Below are 15,527 nucleotides of genomic sequence, written 5' to 3'. Positions count from 1 at the left end.
AGGTCATTCCCCTGCAGCATGTCCTCAGTGTCTCCACTCCATGCTCCTTATGAGAACTCGGCGTCATGTGACTTCCGGTTCCTGTTGCATCACAGGAAGTTCTCCTGACGCCCTCTTGGTACACCAGAATGAAGCATTTGGGAGGACACAGTTCCACACAGCAGCACTGGGGGGGAAAAAAAAAAAAAAAAAAAAAAAAAAAAAGGGAGTTGCCAGCATTTTCAAAGGCAAGTAACCCTTAGAAATAGGGAACCCTTCTGGTACAGACCATCATCCAGGACTTGGCCACAACTAGTACTGGATGAAACCAGAGAAGGGGGGTCCACCAACCACAGTTACCAGACCATAGGAAAACAAAAAACGTGTCGGTGCTCCTGGAAACACAAAACAACTGAGGGTCAGAGGAAAGGGAGGGGCCTTTTAAATTCTGATTTGTGTTTCCTGTAGAGGGCGGAGCCGATCATCTCTCAAGTAGCTGTCCTGGAAAGTGAGGGGGAAAATAAATTTATTAATAAAAATATATATATATATATATATATATATATATATATATATATATATATATATATATATATATATATATATATATACACATACACACAGTTAGGCCCCTTTCACACTGGGGGCGTCGGCGGTACAACAGCGCTGCTGTGCCGTCGTTCTTGCAGCGGTATTCGGCCGCTAGCGGTGCTGTTTTAACCCCCGCTGGCAGTTGAAAAAAGGGTTAAAATCCCTCGTACAGCGCGGCTATAGCCGCGGTATTGCCGCGCTGTCCCATTGATTTCAATGGGCAGGAGCGGTGAAGGAGCGGTGAATACACCGCTCCTAAAAAGCTGTTTGCAGGACTTTTTTCACCGTCCTGCCTGCGCACCGCTTCAGTGTGAAAGCCCTCGGGCTTTCACACTGAACAAACAGCGGAGGCTGTTTAGGGGCGGTTTGCAGGCGGTATTTTTAGCGCAATACCGCCTGCAAACCGCCCCAGTGTGAAAGGGGTCTAAAAGCAAATGGACTGTATACTTTTATCAAATGATGTTTTAAAGTGTATGTTACCCCTATATTTCAGATTCCTGATGTGTCATTTGTATCAAGAACACCACCAATTCCAAGTTGGGCCACTGTGTAAAATCTACATTAAAACAGAATGCAATGATTTGCAAAACTCAAAGCTATATTTTAGTCACAGCAGAAAACATATCAAAATGTTTAAACTGAGAAAATGCACTATTTAAGAAAAAAAAAAAAAAGTCGGCAAAACGTCTCAAAAAAGTTGGGACAGGGCCATGTTAACCGTGGTGCAACATCCCCTCTTTTAAATATCACTCTGTAAATGTCTGGGAACTGAGGAGATCAGTTGCTGGAGTTTTGGAAGAGGAAGGTTGTCCCATTCTTGCCCAATATAGGATTCTAACTTATCAAGAGTCCTGGGTCTTTGTCATATTTTTCTATCAAGATGCAGCAAATATTTTCAGTTGCTGAAATGTCTGGACTGCAGGCAGGCCAGTTATGCACCCGGACCTCTTCTGCTGTTGTCAGAGATGCAGTTTACCATTGTCATGCTGAAATATGCACGGCATTCAATGAAAAAGATGTCCATCACAAAATCATGCCTGTTTTTAATGCAGTGCCGTCTGAAGGACTGAAGATCACAAGCATGCAATATTATGTTTTGGCCTTATCCCTTGTGCACAGAAATGTCTCCAGATTCAGCTGAATCTTTTGATAATGTGTACTGTAAATGAGGACATTTAAAATATGGTGTTTTTTTATGCTGAGGAACATTATTCTGAAATTGTGCGAAAATTTATAGATGCAGCTTTTCATAGGATTGGTGAATCTCTGCCCGTCTTTACTTCTGAGATACTCTGACTCTAAGATGCTCTTGTTATACACTAGAGTTGTCCCGATACCACTTTTTTTTAGGACCGAGTACAAGTACCGATACTTTTTTTCAAGTACTTGCCGATACCGATTCTTTTTTTTTTAATATCACGCGACAGTGTTTTTTTTTTTTTTTTTTTTAATTCTTTATTGCAATATGTGTGTTTTTTTTTTTTTTTTTTTTTTTTTTTTTTTTTATCAGCCCTGTTGGGGGGCTTTGGTGAGATATCAGGGGTCTTAACAGACCTCTGATATCTCCCCTTTAAGACAGAGAAAGAGACAGAGGATAGAGATTCCCCAGTCCCTTTCTCTGCAGCCTCAGCTGCACTGAGAATGAATGGAGAGAAGACAGCGGTTCCTCTCCATTCATAAACTGTAATCACAGGAGATTATAATGTTTCATTTATGTGAATAGAAAGAGTCAGCTGACTCTGTCCATTCACACAGCGGAGAGGGTGACAGCGGAGGAGGACAGAGCAACGGAGGGCGACAGCGGAAGGCCGGAATGGAGGGGGACAGAGCAACGTAGGGGAACAGAGGAACGGAGGGGGCATGGAGGAGGATGAGGTGACAGTCAGCGGTGATCGCATGTGGGGGAGTTACAAGCACCGATCACCGCTGTATGTCACTAAAGCCGCGGGGGGAGAAGCTTGTAACTCCCCCACGCGCTGATCACCGCTGACTGTTTAGGTATCGGCGGAAGCATCAGGAGCATTTGCCCAAGTACAAGTACTTGGGCAAATGCTCGGTATTGGTGTCGATGCTAGTATCGGTATCGGGACAACCCTATTATACACAGTTATGTTACTGACCTGTTGTCAATAAACCCAACTAGTTGCAAAATGTTCTTACAGCTCTTCCTTGTTGGCCATCACTTTGCCAGCTTTTTGTTCCCCTGTGCCAACTTTTGAGACATGTTGCTGCCATCAATTTCAAAATTACTCTATTTTTTCCTTAAAATGGTACATTTTCTCAGTGTAAACAGTTTATATGTTTTCTATTTCCATTGTGAATAAAATAGGAGTTTGAGATTTGCAAATCACTACATTCCGTTTTTATGTAGATTGTTATACAGTGTCCCAGCTTTTCTGGAATTGGGGTTGTACTTGCACGAAAAAAAAATAAAAAATAAAAAAGCATCCTGTTCTCTCTCTTTCAACTATTGCTTCCATTGTGTGAAATTCCTGGTGAACTGCAAGTCCCCGATTTCCTATTTAGTAATGACCACACCAGACTATGGAAGAACATCCATCCCAGTGTGATCAATTTTCTTGTTTACTTTCTACTTTGGAGCGCAGCCTATATTCCAATAGTCTTCAAAATACAGCACACATGATAACAGCAGAGGACCCTGCCATCTTCCTCTCCTATGTTATCAGAAGCCAACTGTTTCCTTTGGGTTTTATGCAGAGAGCCCGCGATAATGCACATCAAGGCCTTCCTCATTCAGCACTTGGGATATAGGACATGGGTATCCCAGGAACCTGTGGGAGCAGTGCAACTTCATTTTTGCCTTGACAAGATGAGGAATTGGGGTGGAGTAGGGAGGATTAAAATGGTGGCCCACTTTAATGCTAAATTTTAGGTCAATTTGTATTTAAGCCAGAGAAAACCAGCCTACATAAATGCTCTCAGTTTTTTTTTTTTAGGGTTCATGCACATGACCCTTTGCATGCATTATATCTGCTTAGCATAAATTTCCTGGAGCTTTTCCATGCCTGGGGACCTGCAGCTGGCGCATACAGCCTGCGATTCAAGAGAATGGCTGTAAGTAAATGTATTTTTGTAAACGCAGATGCTCATTTGCTGCTCCTTTTACAACACACACAGTGTAGAAATTTCACGTTTGGGAAATATGCCCGTAAACACAGGATGCAAGAAAACCTCAGTGGTTTACAATAGTACGGTCATGTACAGCAATTCACATGAATGCCATGCTGTATGTGCTAGCTGCAGCGCCACAGGAAATTTACACTAGGCATATAAAATCCCTCCAAACAGCCAGGTGCATGAACCCTAAAAGGAAACCTGTGCAAAGAGAATGATGCAGGCTGGCTTTCTCTGGCTTCTATACTCATAAAATGCCTACAAATTTCCATGTGCATGATCCCTTAAAGTGTTTGTAAACCCTTACCCAGTAGCATGACTGACCTCAGGTGATACATAGAGGAAACAAATCCTCCTACATAAGTTGTACCCGTTTATCTGTAGTCTTACCTTTGCTACAGCCATTCAAAGTCCAGAGTTAATAAACCTTGTCTGAATGGTCAGAAAAAAAAAAAAAAAAAAAAAAAAAAAAAAAAAAGGGGGGGGGGGGGGGGGTAGAGCGCTTAAATTACAAACTGCAGAGCCGATTGGAGAGAAGGAACATACCCCCTTCGTACAGCACACAGGGACAGAGCTGAGGCTGTCAATCTGCTGGAGTTTCTCTCCCCGCCTCCCCATCACCATTTTTCTCTTGGTGTCAGGAAAACATGTCAGAAGTGACTCCTCATGCAGACAGAGGAACAAAGCAACAGACAGATATTACACTTTGTGCTCCTAATTGGGTAACACCATAGAGGGATATGCTTTGTTCATATTTCATGTCTGAGGTTTACAACCACTTTAAAGTAGTGTTAACCCAAAAGCAAACATTATATTTCAGCTTACCAATTCTTAGATGTGACGGCTGCATTCGTTTCCTATTTTTAAGCTTTTTTTGTTTTTTTTTTCCTTCCATTTTGATTTGCTGATCCAAATGGAAGAAAGAAATTGGTTGAAAATGGTGTTTTCTGCATTTTGCCTAAAGAAAAAAAAGGGCCAATAATAGCGCCAAAAATGCACGCAATTTTGCCACAATATTTCTGCGCTTATGGTGTGTTTTTCCTAGGTCACGTGACTCAAAAACTGCATCAAAAACGTAACACGGGTGCATTCTTATGGTGTTTTCCATGCATTTCAATGGGGAGGTGCGCTTTTTTTTTTTTTTTTTTTTTTTAAACAGACCACAATGGACCAGTGTGAAGATATACATAGAACTTAAAAGGGGTGCATTTCCTTGAGCGCTTATTGTGCCGATAATGGCCGACATTCAAGTCATATGTATTTCAATTCATATGAAAAAAAAAAACCCACATATACATACGTATATATACACACACCATCGATTATAGTCCAATTGCAAGCAGGTGTGTAAATTCTTGAGCTGTGAACATCCGTTAGTATGAAATCACCACCGTGCTCTTCTATAGATATTGCTCAGTTGTGTACACCTCCACCAGCCAATATATCTGCTCAGCTCAACAATTAGTCAGATAGACTCAAAAATAAATCTTTTACTCCACTCCTCTATGGTTTCTCTCGTCCTTAGTGGATCAGCTGTTCAAGATCAGCTCTTTGCTGCTTCACCAGCCTCCCGAGTGATTCCAATAAGTGAGGAATAGATCTTTCCTATTCACAACCCCGCTCCTTAGACTCTCCTCCACTTGTGGGATATCGTTCCAGTATCATGCAATTACAAAAACGTACAATACATAGTGCTTTCCGTTTTAAAAGCTTTATTATACCCTGCTAAAAAACCCGGGGGGAGTAAAACAGCATGTGTACAGATCAATAGCATTCGCTCGTTCAACACAGTGGTAGCGTGACGTAACAGGCTCACCTCCTCCCCTTTACACGTGTATCAAACTCTGATTGGTCTTCCTCATAGTAAGTCTGATCCTTTTACTGCTTGTTTGGTCTCGACAATTGCGAGACAAGAGTTAACTGTTACAACACAATGTAATACACATTTCTTTGGTTCTGCATATTACTTTGCCTTGTAATGTTTTGTATACACCTAGTGCAATGAAGAAAAAAAAAAAAAAAAAAACAAACAAAAAACACTGAGCCGGAGTTTTGTATCAATTTGTTAGAGTTGGTTCACACTGAGGCAGCACGACTTGCAGCGCGACTGCCTCAGGCGACTTTAACACAACAGCAGCGGCGACTTACAAAACCACTTCTATATAGAAGTCAATGCAAGTCGCCTCAAGTCGCCCCCAAAGTAGTACAGGAACCTTTCTAAGTCGGAGCAACTTGTGTCGCTCCGATTAGAACGGTTCCATTGTACAGAACGGGATGCGACTTGTCAGGCGGCCAAGTCGCCTGACAAATCATCCCAGTGTGAACTGAGTCTGAGTGTACATCTAACATTACTGGCAATGCTGCTGTCCAGAAGGTGTCTCTGTGCTCCTTCATCCAGAGCTGGGGCAGTAAAGGAGGAGATGTGCTACTGGCCAGATCAGCAGGTTAAAACAAAGGGGAAAAAGCAAAAAATAAAATGATAGAAGGTGAAGAGTACTAAAGCAGACACCACATCTAACGATAGGTGCAATAGAATACATGTATACTTTAACCACTTCAGCCCCTAAGGATTTGCCCCCCCAAATGACCAGGCCATTTTTTGCTAAATGGCACTGCCTCACTTTAACTGACAATTGCGTGTTTGTGCGACGCTGCACACATATGTACAAAGCAAACAACGATATCCCTTTTTTCCCCAACAAATGTAGCTCTCTTTTGGTGGTATTTGATCACCTCTGCGGTTTTTATTTTTTGAGCTATAAACAAAATGAGACTGACAAGTTTGTCAGTCTCTGCAAAACTGCACAGAGCAGGTAAGTATAACACTTTTTTTTTTTTAAATTAACAAAGACTTTACAATCACTTTAAATACCGCTTTAATGTGTAGTGTTGATTACACATAGGGATGCACCAATACCATTTTTTTTTTTGGGAGTACTGATACTTTTTTTTTTTTTTTTTTTTTTTTTTTTAGTACTCGCCGATACCAAACGCACCTGTTTTGCTTACACTTCAGATGTCAGTAATGGTACAAAGCATTGAAGTCATTTACATATTAAATAAATGTATTTGTTTTTAATTTTGCGCTTTTTAATGTGAAGTGTGTGTGTGTGTGTGTGTGTGTGTGTGTGTGTGTGTATATACACACACACACACTACCAAAGCAAGCAAAAAAGTTAAATTGTTTATAAAATAGACGTGAAAAAAAAAAAAAAAAAAAAACCCACACACACACACGAAAATAATAATTAAAATGGAGGAGAATAGGGAGTGAATTAAGGCTGATTAGCGTAAATTAAGGGTTAATAATGGGTTAAACAGAGGAACATTTGTTCATCCCCACTGACAGCTCAAAGAGCCAAGCCTGAAAGTATCGGTGCATTTGCACGAGTACTAACACTTGTGCAAGTACTCGGTACCGATACCAGTATCGGTGCAACCCTAATTACACACAAACCAAACTACTTGTATTTCACAAGGTACACTTCCTTCGCCAACTAATTCTGATCCATATCCCAGTAACGCTAGGATCTAGCTTTGTTTGCTCTATTTACTGTGCAAACACTGACATGCGAGCTGGACCAATTCAGTTTACAAGCAGTGCCTGTAGCCTCAAATCCCTGAATAGCCTGCAATGATACAAGGGGGGGGGGGGGGGGGGGAGATTTACTAAAACTAGTGCCCACAGAATCTGCTGCAGCTGTGCATGGTAACCAGTTTCTAACTTCAGCTTTGACAATCAAACCCTAGAAGCTGATTGGTTGCTATGCACAGCTGCACCAGTTTTAGTACATCTTCCTCAATGGCTGAAGAACTCCCCTGCCCTGTACAGTAGAGACAACGGTGTACAGCACAAGGCGAAAGAAAAACTAAAAAGCACCAGTGGCAGAATGTCAAGTAGACTGACACACTTCCAGTCACATGACCATACCACCACAACAACAACAACAGGCGAAGGTGATGGTGTGAGGAGAGCCGGGAGACACTGAGGTGTACGAGGAGACACTGAGGTGTACGAGGAGAAGAGGCTATGTCCAGGGCAAGGCCAGGCTCCTCCAAGTACAGAACGCCCACCATATGATAAACACAGAGGACACGTACCTGCTGACCCCACAGGGGAGACACCTAGACACTCACACTGTATACACCGATATGTCATGGACGTACACAGAGTGTATGAGAGGCGAGAAGCCAATAGACGCCGGCATCCCAGCTTACCGTGCGGGTTATACCAGAGGAGCTCCCCCCGAAGTCAGCTGTCTCTTCACCCCTCCCCGTTCTCGGTCGCTGTCAGTCACAACACCCGGCTCTTCCTTCCTCTTCACAACCACAACAACATGGCGGAGCACGTCGGGAAGGCCTGTGGCAGGAGGGGGGAACGTCACACAAACAAGCACGCTCACGCAGCGCGAGCACACCTCCCTTTGGCCAAGTGCGCTGTGAACGCGCGGGCACGCCCCCTTTGTTCACCTGCCCGCAGCGCTTCGAGCGACAGCGAGAAGGCGTTGTAGTGGGTGTGTCGCGGGTGGGCGGGGCTGGAGCGTGTTGCGGCTTCTACTGTTCCCGCTGACAGATCTCCTGTTTGGGAGGAGTGAGAGCGAAGCAAGGGGGCGTGTACTAGTGGCACCCAAACAAACTGCTTAAAGAGACAGTTGCCTTTCCAGGTCTGCTGCGACCCTTTGGAACTACTGTGCGGCCAATTGTCTGTATTAAATGATTTTTCAGGCCAGTGAAAGAAAAATAAACCAGAATAGATTTTAGTAGTTAAAGTGGAACTTTTTAATTAGAAAATGAAGTCCTGCTAGATCACTTCAGTCTGGCCCCTTTTGCGGGTATAGCATAGCTGTGCAAAACATTAAAGCATAGCTCCAAACTGTCCCTGATTTAGAACAATGTCCCTCTGTCCCTCATTCCCCCTCATTTGTTTCTCATTTTGGTCTGATCTATATAGTTGTATATAAAATGCACGTTCTATCTTTCAAAAAGTGTTCCCTAGTGCTAAACCTTTCATACAATTTCAAATTGGTGCATTTTTACATTTCAAAACCCAATATAAAGGAATAATCATGGTTAAAAAAAACACTCGTGGGGTTAAAGGGGTTGTAAACCTTTGTGTTTTTTCACCTTAATGCATCATATTCATTAAGGTAGAAAAACTTCTGGCAGTGACCGGCCCCCCAGCTCCCGTGTTTTACTTACCTGAGCCCCATATTTCCCTTGGCGGAGACGTGCTGTCCCTCTCTGCACGGGGCCCGGCTCTTGATTAGATAGATTGATAGCAGCGCAGCCATTGGTTCCCGCTGCTGTCAATCAAATCCAATAACGCGGGCACTGGGGGGGGGGGCGAGTCCGGCATTTGTGTCTATGGAAAGTGCACCCACAAGGTAACCCCCCCGGGAGAACACTTCTCCCAGGGGGATATCTGATGCGGGGAGGAGCCGCGAGAGCCTCCGGGGAACCCCAGAAGTCGAGGATCGGGGCCACTCTGTGCAAAACGAGCTGCACAGTGGAGATAAGTATGACATGTTTGTTATTTTAAATAAATTAAAAAAAAGAGCCTTTACAATCACTTTAACTAATCCTTTTTTTTTTTTTTGTATAATTCTCCTTTAAGTGGGCATGACAGGGGAGTTGTCCTATGTCTATATACTTTTGGTAATAGGTGTCCCTTATTCCCATCTCAAAAAGTTGGGAGGTATGTTAAAGGGTGAGTTCATCATTACAGAAAATGTGTAAGGTGAACTTACACTGGACCCCCTCCCCATCCCCCCTAGTCCTGCTGTACCAGAGTCCCGCGATCCCTCGCTGTCAGGCACTGGGACGCAACCTTACCTGTCCAGAGATTTGAAATCCTTCTCGCTTTCCTCTCCCCCAGCGCTGACAGGACAGGGCTAGGCGGATTCTGATTGGTCAGCGTCGTCCATGTGATGGTGCTGTCCATGTAGAATGCCTCCAGCATCTGTACATGCTGAGAGACAGATTGTCTGTAAAGATGAACTTACACTTTAAGGGCTTGTTCACACCATACGTGCATGAAAACTGATGGGAAAACCGCACAGATATCACTTGCAGGGACATCAGTTTTCATGCACGCATGGTGCCCTGTGCCCTGTTCACACCAATGTTGATGTCATGTCAGTTTTTTTCCCGTGCAGAAAACTGCATACACGTTGTAGACTCCTGCGCAGAAAAAATCAGCAGCAGTGTTGTGGTGTGAACAGCACACATAGAGAAAAATTGTTTTTTTTTTTTGTGCCCTTGCAGAACACGTGCAGAAAAACTGACCTCTCATCACCATCATGTGAACGAATACTGAAAATAAGTGTCTATACTAATACCCAGTAATACACTGTCTCACCCTGGTCCCTGTAACAGGCCGATTTGCTGACAGCCTTACCCAGTTAACGACCGCCCGTCGCAGATATACTGCGGGGCGGCTCTATTTCGCGAATCGGCGCACTGATATCCACTGGCCACCCGCAATCGCTCCACAGAGAGGCAGAACTGGGATCTGCCAATGTAAACAAAGAAAATCCCCGTTCTGTCAGGGGAGTACAGTGTGATAGTCTGTTCCTAGCGATCTCTCTGTACTCCCAGTCAGTCCAATCCCCCCCACAGTTAGAAAGCACCTCCCTAGGACACACCTAACCCTTAGATTGCCCCTGGTGTTAACCCCTTCCCTGCCAGTGTCATTTATACAGTAATCAGTGCATTTTTATAGCACTGATCACTGTATAAATGTCACTGGTCCCAAAAAAGTGTCAAAAGTGTCCAATCTAAAAATCGCTGATCACCGCCATTACTAGTTAAAAAAAAAAAATAATAATAATCTATCCCCTATTTTGTAGACGCTAAAACTTTTGCACAAACCAATCAATATACGCTTATTGCGATTTTTTTTTACCAAAAGTATGTAGAAGTATACATATTGGCCTAAACTGATGAAGACATTTTTTTTTTTACATTTTTTTGGGGGGATATTTATTATAGCAAAAAGTAAAAAATATTGTTTTTTTTTTCAAAATTGACGTTTTTTTTTTTTTTGTTTTTGTTTTTTGATAACACAAAAAATAAAAACCACAGAGATGATCAATGACCACCAAAAGAAAGCTCTATTTGTGGGGAAAAAAGGACATACATTTTGTTTGGGTACAACATTTCACGACCGCGCAATTGTCAGTTAAAGCAACGCAGTGCCGTATCGCAAAAAATGGCCTGGTCATTTAGGGGTAAATAGTTCCGGGGCAGAAGTGGTTAAAGGAGTTGGAAAGGCAGAGGGTTTTTTATCTTAATGCATTCTATGCATTAAGATAAAAAATCTTTTGTGTGTAGCAGCCTCCCCAGCACCCCTTAATACTTACTTGAGTCCCATCTCTGTCCAGTGATGTCCACGATTCCCTTGGCCATCCGGGACATTCCTAGTGATTGGCTGAGACACAGCAGCGGTACCATTGGCTCCCACGGCTGTCAATCAAAGTCAGTTAGCCAATCAGGATAGAGAGGGGGCGGGGCCAAAAGGGCAGCTCCGTGTCTGAATGGACAAACAGAGCCGCAGAGCAAGCTGCTTGCTGTGGGGGCATTCAATAGGAGGGAGGGGCCAGGAGCACAGAAGACGGACCTGAGAAGAGGATCCAGACTTTACATTTACTTTAAAACGTAAAAAAAAAAAAAACCCTATCCCTAAGGCCCCTTTCACACTGGGGCGGTGGGGGCGTCGGCGGTAAAACAGCGATATTTTTAGCGCTGCTTTACCGTCGTTTTAGCGCCCCCGCTGGCGGCCGAAAAAGGGTTAAAACCGCTCGCATAGCGCAGCTATAACCGCGGTATAGCCGCGCTGTCCCATTGATTTCAATGGGCAGGAGCGGTTTAGGAGCGGTGAATACACCGCTCCTTCACCGCTCCAAAGAAGTGGTTGGCAGGACTTTTTTTACCGTCCTGCCAGCGCACCGCTTCAGTGTGACAGCGGAGGCTGTTTAGGGGCGGTTTGCAGGCGGTATTTTTAGCGCAATACCGCCTGCAAACCGCCCCAGTGTGAAAGGGGCCTAAGGCTCGACTCACACCTATGCATGTTGCTTTTAAACATTTCTGCAGTGTTTTTTGTAGTGCTTGCCGCATTTTTGAGCAGTGTTTTTACAGCGTTTTTGCAGCGTTTTTGCCGCGTTTTGCTTTTTTTTTTTTTTTTTTTACAGGTTTTTTTTTTAGACTGTATATAGTCTAAAAAACAACAAACAAAAAAAAAAGACACACATTCCGATGGGAGCGAAATCGGAGTTCATAAGGACTAGATATCTATATGATCTCATGTGTACACTTTTTATGTTATTGAATACTACACTTTTTTTACAATTTATTTTTCAATATATATATATATTTTTTGGTGTGAATAATAATTATTTGAGTGATCATTCATATGCACCTGTAGCCCTTGGGGCTTTCATCTAATAATTATTATCACTATTTTTTTCTTAAATATGTTATTTGTTCATTGTTGGATGTGCACTTGTTTCTTATAGTATAATGGTTTGCAGCTAAGTGTTCAGTCTATTTCAAGCAGCAGCACCTTTTTTCACACACTTGTTTTGGGTTAGCGCAGATATTTATCTTTACACAAATGTGACAGTTATCAATCTCGGCATTCCAGGAATGTGGGCTTTGGCAAAATGGCAGCCTCCAGTAATGCAGCGTACACACGATCGGAAATTCGTCCAGCAAAAGACAGATGAGAGCTTTTGGTCAGAAAATGCAACCGTGTGTATGCTCCATCGGACTTTTGCTGGCCGAATTCCAGCCAGCAAAAGATTGAGAGCAGGTTCTCTATTTTTCGGTCAGAAAAAGTTCCTATCCGAAAATGCGATCGTCTGTAGCAATTCCGACGCGCAAAATTCCTACGCATGCTCGAAAACAATTCAGGGCATGCTCGGAAGCATTGAACTTAATTTTCTCGGTTCGTCGTAGTGTTGTACGTCACCTCGTTCTTGACAGTCGAAAGTTCAGCGAACTTTTGTGTGACCGTGTGTATGCAAGGCAAGCTTGAGCGGAATCCCATTGGAAAAGCCATCATATCTTTTTCTGACCAAAATCCCGATCGTGTGTATGCGGCATCAGAAGAAACAGGAACAATGCTGGAGGAAATTTACAGCACGCTCTCATTTTGGTAGCATAGGGGTCAATTCACTAAGAGTTAAATACCGCATGAATTTTTGAGTTAAAATAACTCATGCAGTATATTTATCTCAATTTCTCAAACGTAGTCAATTCACTAGAAAACATGCATTATTTACCTCACATTCGATATTTTACTTGCATGAATTGACTCTTTTATTAGGTCATGCGATATTGCAGAAAAATGGGTCACATGACCTTCATATCACATGTGGTAACCTTTAGTGAATTTGCCCCTTTGTTAATAATGTTGAATTAACAGTGTGTTCCTTGCTAAAGAACATATTTTTTTATCAAGTTGTTATGCGGTGATATCGTGGTACCATGGGATTTTTTGCTCGCAAACGCAGTGCTTTTTGCGATCTGCATTTCGGGTGGCGTTCACAGTACATTGGCACCTGCATGCAGATCCCAAGGGCAGTACATATGAACATGGTACGGGAAACACATACGAAACGCAGCTTTCCCTCACTACGTTCTGGTGTGAGCCGACCCTTAAAGTATAACTAAAGCATATTTCCCAACTTTTTGAGATGGGAACAGGGAACACCTTTAGAAAAAGTAAGTGTGTATAGGACACACCCACTTAAAGGAAAATTATACATAAAGAAAAAAAAAAAAAAAAAAGATTAGTTAAACCCACAAGTGCTTTTTTTACCACTACTATTTCTTTATACTGACTTTTGAAATTTACAAAAGGTTTAGCACTGGGAAACACTTTTTGAAACATAAACAGTGCATTTTATATACAACTATCCTGTATATAAATCAGACCAAAATGAGGGACAAATGAGGAGGAAAGAAGAACAGAGGGACTTTCCGGAACAGTCCCTTGATATCAGGGACATTTGGGAGCTTTGCTAAAGGCAAAATTTGTTTTTTAGATTTTTTTTTTTAGTTTTTGGATAGAGTGCAGAGGGATTAGAACACCTGTCAGTTTGACAGATCGTGGTTCCTAGCTATTAGGAACGATCTGCTTCTCCTCTCCTCACAGAACAGGGATTTGAGTGTTTACACGCTCACGTCCCTGTTCTGCCTCTCGTGCCCGCGATCGCGTGCGGCCGGCAATCATCGTGACCACCGGCCACGAGCATCGGCACCCCTGCAATGCAGGGGGAGCGCGCGTGCAACCTGCTATCCCACTTAAAGGAGCCGACGTACAGCTACGACGGTTCGCGAGATCGTGCCAACCTGCCGCAGTATAATGACGGCAGCTGGTCAGCAAGTGGTTAAAGACCATAGTTTGCCATTCCGGACTGTTGACTGGCCCCACCCTCCAGTATATATGAAATGTCAGAAGAAGCGAAGCTTCACACAGCTGAAGACTCCCACTGAGGCGGATCATGCAGACGGAGTGGAGAAGCCTGGAGGAGAATGCGGGACGAGAAGAGCGGTAGAAGAAGAAGATGGAGAAGAAGAAGATGGAGGAAGAAGAAGAACACAGTAAAAGAACACCAGAAGAAAGGAGATGGAAAAAGAAGTGGGAAGAAGAGGAAATTAATAAATGACTTGTCAAAAACCTTCTCTTGTATTTTTTAAACTTTTTGACACTTTTTTTGTGAAATGGTAGGGGTACATTTGTACCCCATTACCAATTCACACAGGGGGGGCGGGATCTGGGGGTCCCCTTGTTAAAGGGGGCTTCTAGATTCCGATAAGCCCCCCACCCGCAGACCCCCACAACCACCGGCCAAGGGTTGTGGGGATGATTCCCTTCTCCCCATCAACATGGGGACAAGGTGCTTTGAGGGGCTACCTCAAAGCACCCTCCCAATGTTGAGGGCATGTGGCCTGGTACGGTTCAGGAGGGGGGCGCTCTCTCGTCCCCCCCTCTTTTTCTGCAGCCTGCCAGGTTGCGTGCTCAGATAAGGGTCTGGTATGGATTTTTGAGGGGACCCCACGCCATTTTTTTTTTAATTTTGGCACGGGGTTCCCCTTAGAATCCATACCAGACCTGAAGGGTCTGATATGGATTTTGATGGGGACTCCCATGCTATTTTTTTAAAAATTTTGGCGCGGGGTTCCCCTTAATATCCATACCAGACCTGAAGGGCCTGGTATGGAATTTATGGGGACCCCCACACATTTTTTTTTTCATTTTTGGTCGGGGTTCCCCTGTGGGGAAATCCCATGCAGTTTTTATCAATGAACTTTTATGTGTATTGTCGGACCGACAATTTATTAATAGCCGCAAGTAGTTTTAAATGACTTTTTTTTCCTTTGAAATGTAATTTTGATGTCAGACTGTTCTAAGCACAAGAAACATGCGCCCCTTTACAGGCATACTATAGACACCCCCCAGGTACGAAATTTAAAGGAATATTACACTTTTATTGTTTCACTTTAAGCATTATTAAAATCACTGCTCCCGAAAAAACGGCAGTTTTAAAAAATTATTTTTATTGATACATGACCCCTGGGGCAGGACCCAGGTCCCCAAACACTTTTTATGACAATAACTTGCATATACGCCTTTAAAATGAGCACTTTTGATCCCGGGGGGGGTTCAGCTCATCCCTACTGTTGAATTACCAGATCACTGTTTGTTGATTGTGGAAAGTCTCCCAGTAAACAAACTTCCTGTTCACTACATTTGTCCCTTTTTTTACTGTGTTAGCAAGTACAATGTTTGCTAGGTGTGCCAGAGGGGCTGGGACAGT

At 43.2% G+C, this 15,527-nt stretch overlaps 1 protein-coding gene across 6 annotated transcripts in view; it reads right to left on the bottom strand.

Moving 5' to 3' along the window:
* MTMR3 (myotubularin related protein 3) overlaps positions 1-8,212 on the bottom strand; it is a 188,957-nt gene extending 180,745 nt beyond the window's left edge. The window contains exon 1 of one of the 6 annotated variants that reach the window (XM_073630785.1): positions 7,924-8,212. The gene's annotated coding sequence lies outside the window, so the exon portion shown is untranslated. Of the gene's footprint in view, positions 1-7,806; positions 7,884-7,923 lie in introns of those variants that run through there. The other 5 variants (XM_073630762.1, XM_073630795.1, XM_073630805.1 and 2 more) reach the window with 5 other exon arrangements.
* Between the last annotated feature and the right edge of the window lie 7,315 nt (positions 8,213-15,527).

The sequence above is a fragment of the Aquarana catesbeiana genome, linkage group LG01 (genome assembly GCF_042186555.1).
Source record: "Aquarana catesbeiana isolate 2022-GZ linkage group LG01, ASM4218655v1, whole genome shotgun sequence".
NCBI classification, from domain to species: domain Eukaryota; kingdom Metazoa; phylum Chordata; class Amphibia; order Anura; family Ranidae; genus Aquarana; species Aquarana catesbeiana.
Note: the sequence above shows the minus strand (reverse complement) of the source record. Positions and strands in the feature narration are given on the sequence as shown.